A 17162-nucleotide genomic window follows, 5' to 3' on the forward strand; every position below is an offset into this window, starting at 1 on the left:
TTCGCAAAGAAATATTTTACCCTCCCATAGAAAATGGACCAGCCAAAATGTAGGAACCAGCCAAATTTTTTTCGCGATTTCGAGGTTGGTCCAATAGTAAAAGTTGCTCAGTATAATCCCAAAATTTCCCTGGCTACGGGAATGCACATATTTTTTGGCCATCCTGTATAAGAGCCAGTTACAGTTGAAAAATTTCTCGGAAATTTCAGGAACACATCACAGGAAACAAAGGAAACTTTAATTTTGAAAATGGAAAATTTCGTTTCCTATACAAAAATATGAAAGTTTCCGACTGTTTCCAAATGGAATTTCGCAATTTTTGAAAACATTCCGACGGCATATCAGTACCCACAACTCTTATAGTGCTTACTGTGACACGTTGTCTCTTGTGAAATTGTGCCATAATTTTTATTTCTCTATTCACATTTCAAATTCTCCGTTTACCCTCTTAATATTATATATCAAATAATCGTCTACGCAATAGATAGTTTAGCTGCACTAGCACAAGGTCCCTTGTCGCCCTCTATTCCCCGCGGGCTACCCACAGATCACTTCCCTGCTTGCTGGCAGTATGTACCACTCCTTAGTATTTAAATTCATTCATTTTTAGTGTTCCGTGCAAAATTTTGTTTTGAAAAACGGAACACATTCGATTTTTTTATTATTATATGAGTTAGGAGCAAAATACAGGTTTCATACAATTTTTAAATAGCTCCTACCTCTTTAAATAAAATAACAATCGAAAAAATCAAACGGTCGGGCATAGCTATGATTAAAATACATCAAATTGTGTAAAAATATTTCCCATAATATCAATATCCAGGCAACCTTTCATATTAAGTAAATAAGAGACTTGAAGCGGGCCTTGTGCAAGAAACAAAATTGTGGGAGATTTTTCTATCAACTATCAACTAAAATAATAAATAAATATTATCTTCTTCTTCTGCTACCATGCCCTAGCCGGTGTCGGTGGCCACCTTTGCAACGTCTTTTCTACTCTTGGCCAGTCTTGTTAGCGTGGCCACGTCCTTGATGTTTGTCCATTGTTTAATGTTATCGAGCCAGTTTATCCTCCTACTTCCCCTTCCCCGTTTTCCCCCTATTTTTCCTTCTATTATAACTTTCAACAGATTATACTTTTCATGTCTATGTAGATGTCCAAAATATGCAATCTTTCTCCGCTTAACTGTGGCTAGTACTTCCTTTTTCTTCTTCATTCTTTTTAGAATCTCTATGTTAGTTATTATAATAAATATTACTAGAGACCTGTTGCGGCGTCAAATAGCCGCTAGAGTATGGTTCTAAAAGTTAGGTTGCCTGTCCACTGAAGCGGAGCGGTAAGCGGGGAAAATATCCAGCAATAGAATTTCATTAAAATTTCAGAGCGGAGATTTTATGCCATTCAGTCGGTGGATTTTTTCCTCGCTCATCGCTCCGCCACCTAATGAAATCAGGAAATGTGACGTCTTCAGATGAATCACTGGCTGTCACTATCTATTTGATGCTGACTATACCCACAGAATATGAAATCTTACACATAATTATTTCTTATAAAATGGCGACACGTTTGTATAATTTTAGCGTATTATATTTCGGTCGCGTAGCACCTACCAGCATGTTTTGTGATCGTTAGTTTTGATGCAAAAAAGACAATTATTGTCTATCTTTTCGCATCTTTCTAAACTAAAAATCATGATACGCGACCGCGATATGATACGGTAAATCAAGATTTCGTGGATAGGATTCCTTCTTGTCATTTGGCTCTCATGCCTAAAATTTCATAGGGCTAGAGTATAATTTATATTTAATGCTCTTTTTCCTATTATTCATGATACTGAAGTTTACAAACATTTTACAAACATTCCGTGACATTCCGTGTCTGGGCTATACCGCGAAAATCGAAGTTCAAATTGCGGGCATCTTTCTCTCTCACTCTAATTACGCCTTCATTGGAGTAAAGGAGAAAGATCCCCGCAATTTGCGAATTTCGGTTTTCGCGGTAGACCCTCTGACCTAATAATAGACATAGTATATATACACGTAGTTATAGACATGAAACCGAGCGACCAGGGTATGGATGGTATAGAAAGGAGAAGCAGAATTGTTGCAAAAGTGACCGCTTTCAGCTTTAAATAATAGTTCCTAATCTCTCCGGTGGCGCTAGTTAGGCTCTGGGACATGTGTATAACATGAACCACATAAGGCAACAAATAGCCCGACCAAATTACGTAGGTTGTTTTTAGTAGTATTTCGGTGTATGGTGGCGCCGCCTAATTACTGTTTTATGATGGACACTTTTCGTACATAGAGATTTGGCTCCTTTATATAGTCTCCATGGACCAGGGTTAAGAGAAATACTATGAGAAATACATATTCATGTATTGACAGTTACATGTATGGCAGCATAATCCTTTTTAGGGTTCCGTACCCAAAGGGTAAAATCGGGACCCTATTACTAAGACTCCGCTGTCCGTCTGTCTGTCACCAGGCTGTATCTCACGAACCGTGATAGCTAGACAGTTGAAATTTTCACAGATGATATATTTATGTTGCCGCTACAACAACAAATACTAAAAAGTACGGAACCCTCGGTGGGCGAGTCCGACTCGCACTTGGCCGGTTTTTTCTCTTTCACTCTTATAAATTTCGGTATTTCGCCATCGCCTCCATTTCATTCGGCATTTTTTCATGGTCGGGTTATGCCATCATAGCAAACCCGACCATGAAAAATGCCCGGTCGGTGGTAAAAATAAAGCATGGCACTATTTTCTCTTTCCTCTTATAGGAATCGCAATAAGACTATCTTTCTCTATCAAAGAGTGTCAGGCCCTTGAACCTAATTTAGTTTTTGTTTAATTTACTTTTTTGAAAGTCTGTACAACGACTGGACCGCGACCTTGGTACCGTCAAAATATCTCTTTCTCGCTCTCGGCGTACGGCCCCCACCTTAAGCGCCTAACACATTACCGCACCGCACCGGTCATTGTGCGATGCACCTATAAGTAAGTCACACAATGACCTTGGTGCGGTGCGGTAATGTGTTAGCCGCTTTATAGCCGTATTTAATAGACTATCGTAAAAGCCGTTAGAGACTACCACACCTCACCGCGACCTTGGTACGATGCGGCGCACGTATCGATAGTACGCAAGGTGGTCACCGTACGTACGTTAAGGACGCAGCTTTAAGTTAGAGCGAGAAAGGAATATTATAGCCGTATTTAACAGACTATCGTAAAAGCCGTTAGAGACTACCACACCTCACCGCGGCCTTGGTGCGGTGCGGCGCACGTATCGATAGTGTGCAAGGTTGTCACTGTACATAAGTTAAGGACGCAGCTATAAGTTAGAACGAGTAAGAGATTTTGACCGCACCAATACGGCTTTTCGAGATATTCTCTTTCTCGCTCTCACTTATGGGTGTGGCGCACCAAGATCGCGGTGCGGTGCGGTAGTCTGTTACGACTTTTACATACGATCGCACATACGCCGCACCGCACCAAGGGCGCGGACCGATGCGGAAAATGGGGTTGGCCGGTCGACATAATTAGCAGAGGGCGCCAGCATAGCTTGCCCTGTCAATCCCTACAATTGAGTCAAATTTTTGTTTTTTTAATTCCCTGGATGCCAGCCCTTTAAGCCAAATCTCATAGAAAAAGGGGCAAGCTATGATGGCGCCATCTCTGCAAACCTTTGACAGTTGCCAACCCCATTGGCTGACCGTTTACCTTAAAGATCCGACATCATTTAACATCCTCATAAGAACAAACCTCGCCATACGTGCTTTTTGAAGTAAATATAGATGCTTTTCCCCACCGTTTTGTATGGTTTATGGTGGGCTGGTGGGCTACAAATTATGTCCCTCACGGGCGCACGCGGTAAGCCACTTCTATAGGATCCTACCTTCTATGTGCCTCAGCAACAATAAAATATTTTTTAAGAAAAAAAAAAACCGACTTCAATGGGGGATGCCGCTGAAAGCATTCTTAGATTCCAGACAATGAAATGAAAAAGACAGCATCTTTTGCCTAATTATGTAGAAAAGGAGGTAAACCGACCCACTTTTCTTTGTAAGGATTTCGTTTTTGTAAGAGACGCAGCTCAAACCTAACCTAAAGGCCCTAAAGCTACCCACCACCCACCTAACCCACTTTTCTAGTAGCATTTCCGGGTCCGGGTCTGGGTCCGGATCCGAGTCCGGGTCCGTGTCCGGCTGTCCGGGTCCAGGTTTGGGTCAGTTCGGTCCGGGTCCGGGTCCGAGTTGGGGTCCATGTTCAGACCCGGGTCCAGGTCCGAGTCCGGGTCCAAGTTTGGGTTTGGGTCCATAAGGAAGAGAACAAATCGCCAAACGTGAACTATGTGTCATTGAAGAGTTCCATTCTGATCATCATCAGCAGTTCCACTTCATCAAATGTCACTTTTTTAAATGTAAATGCTGGATTTATTGATGAAAATACAAAAATCACTATATGTATGCCTTTCACATTTGAGGAGTTCCCTCGGTTCCTCGTGGGTTTCATCATCAGAACTCGAGCTTGACAAAAATGTTTCTTGAAAACCTAACTTGCTTAACAAACATAACGAAGAGGACAAATCGCCAAACGTGAACTATGCGTCATTGAAGAGTTCCGTTCTGATCATCATCAGCAGTTCCACTTCATTAAATGTCACTTTTTTAAATGTAAGTGCTTGATTTGTTGATGAAAATACTAAAATCACTATATTATACCTTTAACATTTGAGGAGTTCCCTCGATTCCTCATGAATCCCATCATCAGAACTGCTTTTTGACAAAAACGGGACCAATCTGTATGTATATACTTACAATTAAAAAAAGAATTTTCAAAATCGGTCCAGAAATGACGGAGTTATGGAGTAACAAACACTAAAAAAAAAAACAACCGAATTGAGAACCTCCTCCTTTGAAATTTTGAAGTCGGTTAATAAACATGTGTCATCTTGATGAGTACGATGTGGATGACACATGTCTGACATGTTGTCAAACACAATAATAAAATTTTATGGTATTTTAATATAATTTTTAGTGTGGTGTATGCATGTTACAGTCTCAAAACAAATATTTAAATGGATTGGATACCTTACATACCTTACATATATAGGTTTGAGTTCAATTCAATCTCAAGTCAGAACAAAGGTCACGTGGTACATTTTTTCAAATTAACTTTTTAGTACTTTTTCGGGAAAAAATCAAAAAACTAAGAGCTTATTGCAAATCTGTAGCATGAGACGAATCAAATGACATATAATTTATTAAAATCGGACCATAACTGTAGATCTGATGGGATGAACAAAAATCGGCCTCGCGTAATATATATATAGATATACAATATATAATAAATATTATATATAATGTATAATAAAAATTATAAAATGAAATATTCCTAAAGCGGAGTCCGTCGGTAGTAGTCTATGGGTATGAAATATCAACAGCTCCCCGTGCTGCGAGTGTTTTCAAATTGAAAAGATACGAAACACGGACTAGTCAAGCGTGAGTCGTTAGGGGAGCGTCGATGTTTGGTGATTTGATGGTTTGATGACTTGGCGGTCTGGAAAAACCTACAGCAATAGTTATTTGTGCAACAAGAGAGGAAAGTTGGTCTTTCTTGCGAGTGTTTATTTTGAGTCCCGAGCAAACGAAAGATTCAAAGTTATAATCTTGAGCGTAGCGAGGGACTCAAAAACACGAGATGTAAAATAACTTTGCTCTCGTGTTGTACACATAATTTTTCACCTCAGTAGTGAGAACATAAATATTAAATGTTAAAATTTATTTCGAATAAAACAAAGAAAAAAGGTTGTAAAAAAATTTGTAATAAAACTATGAAGTGGCAGTTCATGGCCTTCACTAAATTAAAAAGCTACTTTGTTTCACTCCCTGGAGTGAGGAAAGTCGCACTTTCTTCACTCCCTGGAGTGACGAAAGTAGGCTTGTTCGAACTGCTGAGATAAAAATAGCTATTTATGCAACAAGTGCGGAAATCATCTTTACGCACGTGTATCATACAACGTTTTACTATGCATTGTGCGAGTAAATAAAAAAAACATATAATGGCAAATAAGTTTAATTATTAAAAAATTGAAAACAAAAAGTGCGAGAAAGTAGCACCATATGTACTGTAAAAAAAATTGAAAACAAAAATCACTAGTGCGGAAAAGTAGTACTTTCCGCATGATATGGCTTCGTAGGAAACGCACTTTTCGAGCACATGCATGGTAAAGATTTTTTTTCGTAATAGTATTAAAATAGGTATTTGTATTTTGTATGTTTATACATTTAATTTTTTGCTAAATTATCGCATTGGGTTCATCCCGTAATGATAATTGTATGTGGAAATAAAAAAATAAATAAAAAAAAAATGTGTTTTATTTGCCATGCAGATTTCTTAAATGAATAAATAAATACAGAAAAAAAAATTTTTTGTAACTATTTACACAAAAAATAGGACTGAAAATATTGTGTTACATGTTGCAAAATCGGTTGTGGGATATTGAGCAAAATTTATTTCTGTAAGAGGAAAGGGGACGGCCGCTTCTCCATACAGACTTAGTCCCCATTTTCCTCTCTGGATATTAACATTATGGAAAATATTTTTGCATAACTTTATGTATATTAACCATAGCTTTGACTTTTTTGGATTTCTTGATTATAGCAAAAATAGGAGCGAAAACCAGATTTCATACAAATCTTTTGGGTTCCGTACCCAAAGGATAAAAACGGGACCCTATTATTAAGACTCCGCCTCTCTGTCTGTCTGTCTATCTGTCCGTCTGTCACCAGGCTGTTTCTCATGAAACGTGATAGCTAGAGAGTTACAACTTTCAGAGATGATGTATTTCTGTTGCCGCTATAACAACAAGTACTAAAAACTGAATAAAATAAATATTTAAGTGGCTCCCATACAACAAACGTGATTTTTTTGCCGTTTTTTGCGTAATGGTACGGAACCCACCACACCACATGTTTTAGAATCGCACACTTGGGAATATAAAGACACCTCAAGAAGTTATTATCTGTTAATTAGCTTATGTCAGTTTTTATTGTTTTGCTCATTTTGTTATTACTGTCCCTCTAAAAAACATAATATGTATTTTGCATTACTGTTAACGCTCAGTAGCCAACATAATTTTTGCATGTATTGACCTATCTCATTAAGTGAAATGTAATATTTCTTTTGAGACAAATAAAAATATCTTTAACCCGAACCCTACGTGCGCGAGTCCGACTCGCAATTGGCCGGTTTTTTATCTCGGTACGTTGACCTCACTTTGATCCTTGCTTGTTGATTGCTGTAATTTTTAATAAAATAAAGTTCTGCCTACGGTTTTGTCTGAGTAGAACCCGTTAACTTTAACACCCCGAGCTGTGGTTATTTAGAATGAAACATGGACCAGTCAAGCGCGAGTCGTATAGGGGACCGCTACGAGAGGGTGCGATGCGAACTCAGCGGTATGAGAAAACATCGGTTTTTGATAGTTTAATTATAAAGGGATGTGTCAGCATTTTATACTCACTACAGTTGCTTAATAAGTTTTAGGCAAAAATTACAAGCTTTTATCGCTGACTGTACTTTTTTCCACAGGCAACTAATACTCATCGAGACAATTCTAAAAACCCCAAACACAATTAGGTTGTGTTGTTTTATCACAGAGTTCCTATGACCACCTCCTGTGTTCATCATCAGATCAGCTCGATGGTACCATAATATTGCATTGTCACACGACTTACATATGTATGCAAATTTTCAGCTTCATCGGAAACCGGGAAGTGGGTCAAATTTAACTTGCAAGATTTGACCCTTACAAACATGTTACATACATACTTACCTATACATAGATACATTGCAAGTTAAATAAAAGCTTGTAAAAAGTGGTAGGTACTTTGAACGGCTGTTTAACTTTGCAAAGTTCGTTTTTGCAAACCAGTATAGTGATTTTAAATGTATTTATTTATTTATTTAAGTATTTGGATGTGGTTTAGCATCGAAAAGGGTGTTAGGCAGGGATGTGTAGCGTCACCGTGGCTGTTTAATCTGTTCATGGACAGTAGTTTGCATGATTTGAGAAATGATGAATGTGGGCTGAGAATGAGTGGGTTACCTGTCAAATGTCTTCTTTACGCTGATGACCTGGTATTGGTAGCGTCATCGGGTGAAGAGTTGCAGGAGATGGTAACTAGAATGCATGGATCTTTTGAAAGGAAAGGAATGAAAATAAATGTAAGTAAGACGAAAGTTATGGTATTTGAAAAGGAGGAATATATGACAAACTGTGAAATTTTGATTGGTCAAGAAAGAGTAGAACAAGTGAAAGAGTTTGTGTATCTGGGAACATTATTCACTAGGGACGGTAAGCATGATAAAGATATTGAAAGGAGAGTGAGTGCTGGAAATCGCGTGAATGGGGCACTTAACGCTTTTATGAGCAGCCAGAAGGTGTCGCAAAAGGCACGGTTGGCTGTGCATAGAGGGGTGCTGGTGCCTACACTTATGTATGGTAGCGGAAGTTGGGTATGGCAGAAGAGGCATCAGAGCCAAGTGAATGCAGTGGAAATGAGAGCGTTGAGAAGTGTATGTGGGGTGAGATTACAAGATAGAATTAGGAACAGTGTGATAAGGGAAAAGTGTGGACTGAGCGAAGATGTAGTGACAAAAATTGAGAAAGGTATGTTGAGATGGTTTGGACACGTGGAAAGAATGAGTGAAAGGAGGCTAACAAAAAAAGTGTATAAGGGAGAGGTAGAAACGGGAGTTGGAAGGGGCAGACCTCGGCGGACTTTCTCTGATCAGATCGGGGAAATCCTGAAGAAAGGCCAGGTCAAGAGCACCCTAAACCGGCGAGCGTGTATGAGGAATGTTATGAAAGTGAAGGAAGCGAAAGAGGTATGTCAGGATCATAGCAAGTGGAAATCCGTGGTCTCTGCCTACCCCTCCGGGAAATAGGCATGATTATATGTATGTATGTATGTATGTATGTTGGATGTTCAACGACTTTTTTTTCATATTGCCACTTACAGCCAAGTTAATAAATGTGGCGTTTTCAACCAAAAGGTACCACATTGTCGCTTGTTGATAAGGTTGAATTCTAATTGAAGCTATATGGAAATAGCGCCTTACTGACAAGCGACAATAAGTACCCTTTTGGTTGAAAAAGGCACAAATATGTATTTGTTATTAAGTAACTATATAAAAAAACGATATATGTAACACAATCCGATCATTTCATGAAATGATTGCCACGTTAATTGATCAATTCTAAGATCTGGCTGCATGGCCACGACATATATAACTAAATTTTGTCGCTTGAAAAGTTTTGCCTTTCCACCGTCGAAATGAAAATTTATCATTTCATGAAATGATTGCCACGTTGATTGATCAATTCTAAGATCTGGCTGGCCACGACATATATAACTAAATTTTGTCGCTTGAAAAGTTTTGCCTTTCCACCGTCGAAATGAAAATTTAAGTGAGTACGAGTATTTGGCAAGTGCATACGAACTGTTCTATAATTTATGACGTAATTTGAATACGTCACACGTCTGGGGCCCAGGACTTGTGTGGGCTCGAATTTACATAAAGTTTTGAGGTTAGTGTTGTATCAAAGATAGATATAACTCCGTAATATATGGATACAGTCTAAGGAAAAAACGTGCCTCGAAAATCAAGAAAATTTGATTCTCGTTCAGAGGGCGCTACTAGTTTTGGCCTACAGTCGTATAGATGGCGTTGACGGTTTCGTTTGTTATTTAACAATTTTAACGCATATCAGTGAAAGAACATGGGTCAAAATCATAAAAATAATTAATGCAAATAAAAAAAAACATTTATCTATATTTAAATACATTCTATCGTATTTTTATAAATCTTTATTTTTAGTTTTAAAGTGTGTCGACAGATGGCAGTGAATTTACTGGGGTTACAAAATTTACTATGACAGTAACGCTCTAGTATCAGTTACTCTATGGTTGTATATTCAACTGAAAAAAGCAAACCTTTTGAAAAACTTAATCCCACTAGGGAACAAATCAAATTATTTCATGAAATATTTTTATGATTTACACTGCTATATATATAAATGTCATACACCAAAGAAAAATCCCCGCCTCAGCCACCGGTGGACTTGGTCACTTTTTCTTTGGTGTATGATATCTATTTAAGTTTATAACTTTATCCCAGCCTTGAACTTGGCCTTATTCGTGTAATTATGGCGCTATAGTCCGACAAGAAATTGTAGAAAATTATTGAGGGCACCACTTCCTACGTTACTGTCACATTTTTGTCGTAAAATGCTTAAACATGGCAACAATTAAGTATAGAATTTTTTTAGTTCCATTTTATTTAATTTCTACAATTTTATGTCGCACTATACAGTGGTACACATGACACACATACCCACATACCTACCTATTTTTTATTTTTTATGATGTAGGAAGCAAACGAGCAGACGAATCGCCTGATGGTAAGCGATTACCGTAGCCCATGGACACCCGCAACACCAGATAATAAACTCCACCCCAACTTTACCTAAATAAAATATAAAAATAATAGTTTTGACAAAATAGTACATTTTGATGCTAGTGCGGAAAGTATGGCAAGAGTGACATTTCCGCACGTGTATCGAACGACGTTTTTAATACAGTTGCGAAAAATAAAAAAAAACAACAAGTAAGGAATAAAAACAATATAGAATGTTACCTTTGTTGAAACTTATTAAGAACGGTTTTCTCAATATTCAATGTATTCTTACATTAACAGTAGGTTTTTCTATTGATTACGACGTTTAAAAGAAACTAATTATTAACACTCATCAATAAGTAGTCCTGAATTGGAACAAGTATAAATTTAAAAAAAAATGGAAAAGTGAAAAGCACTAGTTCGCGAAAACCAACTTTCCGCACGCTAAACAGCTACGGTAGCAGCTTTTGAGCAATTGTATTGAGATGTTTATACCCATTGAATTCACAATGTATGGGACCCGGGTATGTCCTTAAACTACGTCCAAAAGAGAGGTATGGGCACTGTGAATGACATCTCGCTTTGTGTGGTAGGGCACAGGACAGCGGATGTCATTCCAGATCTATAGGTAGAGCAGAGCCCAACTGGGGAGGTACCTCCACCTTACAGAAAACCGCAGCCAAATAACACTAGACCCTACTAATAGTGTTGTGTTCCTGCCGGTGAGTAAGGTTGCCAGAGCTCGAGGGAGAGGAAGTGTTGGGGTCGGCAACGCGCATGTAACTCCTCCGGAGTTGCAGGCGTACATAGGCTACGGAGACTGCTTAACATCAGGCGGGCCGTATGCTTGTTTGCCACCGACGTAGTATAAAAAAAAAACCAATAAATAGAGCTGCGTAAAAAGCGTTATACGAAAAAAAAACATCTAAAGTACCCTAACATCGCCACTCGTCCCCAACATCGCCAAATCAGTTTGATCTCTTGAAGTCTTAATTTTTGGCGTCCTTATTAATTATCCTTGTAGGCTGTAACTATTAACATATATTCACGTAGTGTTTTAACTTTGAAATATACAATATATGAGATTAGAATATTTTATGTGAAATATTATTTTTCACATTTCTACTCCCGCAAAATTCTGGTTCTCTGTGCCGGTTCTATAAGTTAGTAATAATCAAAGCACCTATTTTCATATTGACTTAGTATTTGGACGTTGAAATATATAAAATATAAAAATATATAAATCTACTTTCTCATATTTATACATTTTTATTAAAAAAACGGCCAAGTGCGAGTTGGACTCGCGCACCGAGTTCCGTACTTTTTAGTATTTGTTGTTATAGCGGCAACTGAAATACATAATCTGTGAAAATTGCAACTGTCTAGCTATCACGGTTCATGAGATACAGCCTGGTGACAGACAGACGGACAGACAGACGGACGGACGGACGGACAGACGGACGGACGGACGGACAGACGGACAGACGGACAGACGGACAGACGGACAGAGGGACAGACGGACAGACGGACAGCGGAGTCTTAGTAATAGCAAAGATAGATATTTTAACTCCGTAATAGATGGATACAGTCTAAGGAAAAAACGTGCCTCAAAAATCACGAAAATTTGATTCTCGATCAGATGGCGCCACTAGTTTTGGCCTACTCTCGTATAGAGGGCGTTGACTGTTTCGTTGGTTATTTATAATTTTAATGCATACCAGTGAAAGAACATGGGTCAAAATCATATAAAAATAATTAATGCAAATTAAAAATCATTTATCCATATTTAAATACATTTTAACGTATTTTTATAAATCTTCATTTTTAGTTTTAAAGTATGTCGATAGATGGCAGTGAATTTACAGTGGTTACAAAATTTACTATGACAATACCGCTCTGTCTTATTATATCCCCATTGGTAATAGGGTCCCGTTTTTAACCTTTGGGTACGGAACCCTAAAAAGGAACCCCTTCATTTCGCAGTTTAGAAAGATGGCTATGCATGTTTATATTGCACAGACGAATAACAGGGGGATAAAGGGCTGCTCATCTTGTAGCCGCATTCACCCTAAAGTTTTTTTACTGTAATGATTGCTTAGGGGTCTTTTAGGGGTCTCACCCATTGTTTATTTTAGCGTGCCGTAGATAGCGAAATTGCTTTTATTTATGTTGCCGCTTGAGTCTAACACTGAATTCACAGAAATGGTGAATTCAGATATCAGAGGAAGATTGTTTGAGCTTCGCTTCCGAATTTAGTACAAAACCTCTTTGTTCGGAAAAACAAAGCATGTTTAGTCTAGGTACTAGTGGTGTTTAGACATAGTATATACAAGTAGTTATAGACATGAAACCGAGCGACCAGGGGTAAGAGAAAGACATATTCATGTGTTGACAGTTTCATGTATGGCAGCATAATCTTTTTCCCCTCACTAGCTCGGAAAGCCGTCTATTATCCTTTAAAACAAGCGGGGAAAAACGCATTTTATCCACTAGTGGGGAAAGTAATTTGACCTTGGATGGAGCGTGTTTAAGTAGCTTGACAGATAACAAAACGTAAAACGCTCATGATAATGGTTCGTTCGATATTAATTATCATTAAATAAATGCTTTGAGAATCTAATAAAAAATACCAAATTTAGCTTTATTTAATAGTTTTAAGTCATAAACCTTAAAATTCCATAAGAAACGTTAAATTTTTCTAATGATGTTAAATATAATTCTGAACGCACAAGTTGAGTCGATGCAATTTCAAAACGCATTGTTGACATTTCATACGTCAGAACAGAAATGTCAACATTGTCAACAAATTTTTACTGTTCTTCTCACCGACTCACGTAAAAATCAGAATTTCTAGTGTTTTCTGTTATAATATCGTAAAGAAATGAGTGATTCCAGTGATGAAGATGATCTAACGCCTGTGGATGTTGCACTGTCCTCGCTATAGTGTGGGGAAAAGTTTTGTGTTACACACGGGTGCAAATGTATTTTACTTCTCGTGTGTTGAAACACTCGCTACGTTCAGGATTCTATTTTAGAACCACTCGCTTCGCTCGTGGTTCAACTATAGAATCCTTTCGCTTGCTCATGTTTCAATTCCACACTCGCGGGTAAAATACAACTTTGCACCCTTGTATAACAAATAACTATTTTCTCTTTCACTTATAAATTTCGGTATTTCGCCATCACCCCCTTGCTAATGCTATGATGCCATAACCCGACCATGAAAAAATGCCCGGTCGGTGATAAAGACAAAGCATGGCACTATTTTCTCTTTCCTCTTATAGGAATCGCAATAAGACTATCTTTCTCTATCAAAGAGTGTCAGGCCCTTGTGTTAGAACAACTTGATAGAAGAAACCGTGGGATCGTACCTATAACCTTTTTAGGGTTCCGTAACCAAAGGGTAACAACGGGACCCTATTACTAAGACTCCGCTGTCCGTCTGTCTGTCACCAGGCTGTATCTCATAAACTGTGATAGCTACAGTTGAAATTTTCACAGATCATGTATTTCTGTTGCCGCTATAACATCAAATACTAAAAACAGAATTAAATAAATATTTAAGTGGGGCTCCCATACAACAAACGTGATTATGCCGTTTTTTTTGTTAATGGTCCGGTTTTTTCCGACTCGCACTTGTCCGGTTTTTTATACACAATGCCTTAAAGTGAGCATCTTGAAAACTGAGTTTTTGTCTACACATTATATGTGTCGTTTCCAAGCAAAAAGTCCCACTTTTTGGCTTGCCATAAGGGCGCTTTCACAGGTTATTCGTATAAAGATACAAGCTAATCTCGTCCTTACGGCAAGCGACAAAGTGGGACCTTTGACTTAGACTTCGACACATACATAACTTTTTTACTCGAATGAGACAACGTTATCTGGTTAAAGTTATTCGGGTAATTCAGTCTCACCTTGTATACATAAGATATTTATCTTATATTACCTTGTATGCTTTTGTCACACCAATGATGTTTGGTTCAGCAACTAATTGTTCAATTTCGGCGTTCTTGCGGATTCTCCAACTGCCATCTCTGCGTTGGACCGAGGATTTTGCGGAGAATCTTCGTCTCAGCCACCAGCAGCTTACTTTCCTCCTTCAAAGTTAGTGTCCAGGCTTCACATTCGTATGTTAAAATAGGTCGGATTACAGTCTTGTAAATTCGAATCTTAGTGTTCCTGCTGAGAAGCCTGGACACCAAGACTTTGTGCAGAGCTGCACCGCACCGCAAGGCATTCTGAATGCGAATGTCGATTTCCTTGTCCTCCAGGTCCAAGACTGGCGAGAAACGGCACAGGACCAGGATCAGTGGCGAACTGTCGTGTTGGAGGCCGAGACACACTGGGTCGCTGCGCCAGAGGAGTAAGGTACCTTGTATGCGATATTACGTAGTGTACCTAACCTATTGTCGGAATAACAATAAAACTCCAGGAAACCTAATATTCGGCCGATAAACTGCGAAAATGAGGCCTTTAAGAGGAAAGGGGAAGACCGCTACGCCATACAAACGTAGTACCCATTTTACCCCCTGAATATTAACATTATAGAAAATAATTATATGCAATTCGATCAAGGGCCTGACACTTTGATAGAGAAATATAGTCTTATTGCGATTCCTATAAGAGGAAAGGAAAAATAATGCCTTTGTCCTTATCACCGACCGGGTGGCATCATAGGTGATGGTGAAATACCGAAATTTATAAGAGTGAAATAGAAAAAATCCTATGCTGCCCAAATTTTATATGAATATTCTTTGTCTTACTCCCGTTCGCTCGGTGGCGCGTCTATAACTACTTGTATATACTATGTCTATGAATTCGATGAATATTAACCATACCTATGCCCCTTTATTGTTTTTTTTTTCGATTATTCAATTATTATAAGCGGTAGGATCGAAAAATCCCATCCAAATCCTGCTGACTTAAAAATTCGAAAAAAATTAAACATCAAATTGTGTTAAAATACTTTCAGTGATGTTAATATCCAGAGAGCAAAAGGAAAATGCGGTGTCGGGGCGGTTGTCCACTTTTGTCCTAACATATAATATGTAATAAGTTATGTTCTGGCAACCTTTAATAAATAATACAACAGAAGTTATAGGCATGTTCGGGACTAATTGGAAACTGAACAAGGCTCTGCTTAATACAGTAGGTACTATAATATTATTATTGCATGACATTTTCCTTTATAACCCTCTTCGCAAAACGAGGGGTGTCAATAGTTTGACCGATATATGTGTGTCTTTGTGTCTGTCTGTGGCACTGTAGCTCTTAAACGGGTGAACCGATTGTATGCGGTTTTATTTATTTAACAGCAAGATTTCTAGCGGTGGTTTTAAACATGTTTTATCAAAAGCAAGATTTCTAGCGGCGGTTCTAAGACATGTTTTATCAAAAGCAAGATTCCTAGCGGCGGTTCTAAGACATGTTTTATCAAAAGCAAGATTTCTAGCGGCGGTTCTAAGACATGTTTTATCAAAAGCAAGATTCCTAGCGGCGGTTCTAAGACATGTTTTATCAAAAGCAAGATTCCTAGCGGCGGTTCTAAGACATGTTTTATCAAAAGCAAGATTTCTAGCGATGGTTCTAAGTTCTAAGACATGTTTCACCAAAAGCAAGATTTCTAGTATAGTTCTAAGACATCAAAATCTGTTTATCGGTTTCATTACGTTGGAGGATCTTTTAATTTTTAATTTATTACAATTATTAGGTCTTGTAACGTTACAGTCGCCATCAGATATATCCGAGCGGCCAAAGTGCTCAGAATTATCTGAACATGCAATTTAACATCTTGATAAAAAAACCGGCCAAGTGCGAGTCGGACTCGCCCACCGAGAGTTTCGTACATGTACACGGTTTATGAGATACAGCCTCGTGACAGACAGACGGACAGACAGTAATAGGGCTTAAGTCTTAGTAATAAGGCCCCGTTTTTACCCTTTGGGTACGGAACCCTAACAACCACAGATTAAATGAAAAGACTGCACTAAGTACTAGTGAATTTCCAATGACTTGAAACTCCGGTGGCCGTTTAAGAAGTGTATTGCTCTAACGGTAGATGTCGCTAGGCGCCTCCCTAGGGCGCATACGAGTGATATGGTCGAAATATTCGCTGTCATCAAGTGAAGTCTCGGTAGCTCAGTTGGCAGAGCGGTGGGCTAGTGATGCAGAGTCGCGAGTTCAAGTCTCGCCCGAGACAGTGAATGTTTCCACTTCACATTTATTTCTAAGCTTTGTGGTATCGTTTGCAAATGTTTCTGCTTAATAGAACATTAATTTTCTTACCAACCGTCTTACTTAAGGGGCTACCCGAGGTTTTCATCGATTTTTGACAAGTATTGAATCGTATCTCCCATTTTTGCACTACATATAGAGTTATAAAACAAACGGCTATCGGTACTTCAATCTTTTATATCCATTTTTGTCTACCGGATTTTAAAAGAAATTAATACTTTATTTATGATTATTTATGATTTTTTTTAAACATTGTCTAAAAAACACTTTTTTTGTATCTCGATTGCTGTGAAAGATCTTACATATACAAAATCTACATATTTGGGTTCGTCTTTGACGTCTCTAAAATTTGTCTAAGGTTTTAATTTTAAACTAATTAACACAAAGGTTATGGCCAGAAAACCAGTTTTTTGGCCTAAAATTTTTCAACTTTGATGTCAAATATCTCAAAAACTATAA

The 17162-nt window shown here is 38.2% G+C and overlaps 1 long non-coding RNA gene across 1 annotated transcript in view; it reads left to right on the forward strand.

The window, feature by feature from the left end:
- The first annotated feature begins 7993 nt into the window (after positions 1-7993).
- The window catches only part of LOC134745405 (uncharacterized), a 190424-nt gene continuing 181255 nt past the window's right edge, over positions 7994-17162 (forward strand). Inside the window, exon 1 of the long non-coding RNA XR_010128170.1 lies at positions 7994-8335. This is a non-coding gene — a long non-coding RNA (uncharacterized LOC134745405). The remainder of the gene's footprint in view (positions 8336-17162) is intronic.

This window comes from Cydia strobilella, chromosome 1 (genome assembly GCF_947568885.1).
Source record: "Cydia strobilella chromosome 1, ilCydStro3.1, whole genome shotgun sequence".
NCBI classification, from domain to species: domain Eukaryota; kingdom Metazoa; phylum Arthropoda; class Insecta; order Lepidoptera; family Tortricidae; genus Cydia; species Cydia strobilella.